This window comes from Octopus bimaculoides, chromosome 1, assembly GCF_001194135.2.
Source record: "Octopus bimaculoides isolate UCB-OBI-ISO-001 chromosome 1, ASM119413v2, whole genome shotgun sequence".
Taxonomy (NCBI): domain Eukaryota; kingdom Metazoa; phylum Mollusca; class Cephalopoda; order Octopoda; family Octopodidae; genus Octopus; species Octopus bimaculoides.
In genome coordinates, this window is record NC_068981.1 from 818,825 (window position 1) to 820,115 (window position 1,291).

At 36.8% G+C, this 1,291-nt stretch overlaps 1 non-coding gene across 1 annotated transcript; it reads right to left on the reverse strand.

The window, feature by feature from the left end:
* Nucleotides 1-568: 568 nt before the first annotated feature.
* Nucleotides 569-640, reverse strand: Trnap-ugg (transfer RNA proline (anticodon UGG)). The gene has a single exon. It is a non-coding gene; the product is annotated as a tRNA-Pro (tRNA).
* Between the last annotated feature and the right edge of the window lie 651 nt (nucleotides 641-1,291).

The window sequence follows — 1,291 nt, forward strand, 5'->3', positions numbered from 1 at the left end:
ACACACACACACACACAAACACACACATATATATATATATATATTACGTTTCGAGCCTACGCTCTTCAACAGAAAGGAATAAAAGGAAATAAACAGAAAGTGAATAAAAACGTAGCCGAAGTGCTACGTTATAGAGACGTAAACACACAAACAGCGGTTGTCCAGCGGTGGCGGGTGACAAATGCAGGCATAAAGACGCATACACGTATGTGTATAAATGTGTGTGTATATATATATATATATATATGCTTGAGGCATATTCGAACCCGTAACAAGGCCATTCACTGTAGTTATCACTGGAGAGAATTTCTCTCTGTAGACAGATACGATTAAAGACACTAAGTTTGCAGCGTTCCCTAACTAGATTGGCGAGTGGATGCAATTCGGAGTGGTTATCTACTCGTCAGTACCTAAAACCGAAAAGCGTAGGCACTGCAAGTATGTACCTCTGCACATCACTGCTTAGCACATTCATCCGGAATTATATTTATTTCTGTTTATCACAATTCCTTGAAGTAATTTCAACACAAATTATATTCATAAAAAGGAAAGAAAAGAAGAAACTGATGGGCTCGTCCGGGATTCGAACCCGGGACCTCTCGCACCCAAAGCGAGAATCATACCCCTAGACCAACGAGCCTCTCTTGCTCAAAGCCGCCTAAATTATCATATTTCGTCTTAAAAGGTATTTCATGGTTGTTTTACAGATGAACCCTAGTGCACTTTTTGAACCAATTTTTTTTGTTCCATTTTTTCCTCTTCTTTGGTATATGACAGCTATAATTTTTCATGATTTTGTTTTTACTTTTTAATTGAATTTATGTCTTTCATTTTATAATTTCAGACATCTCAACCGTTCTTCACACACACATATAAACTACATACACACACATACATACAGATATATAGGATAGATATATAGGGATAAACAATCTTCTATGTGCTGTCCAGAATACATGAGGTGTCCGTTTGGTATGTTGATTTTTTTGTTTATTTCTATGTGTCTTGAATATACTATACTGACGAGTGAAGCTTATATATTACTATAATGATCACGAAATCGGTGATCTATAGTTCAGTCTGTTTTTAAAAGGCTAGCTTCTTTGAAGGCTGCATTTCCTCGTATTCGGTAATAATGTGTTTATTACGGTAGTTAACGTGAGGCATTCTTGTATAGTTATGCCCTTATATATATATATAAATAGATAAATATATAACTATCTCACCCTCTCTTTCTGTACGTACTGTGGTATGACGTCAGTGTCTGGGGAGGCTGACCGGAAGGGCGAGT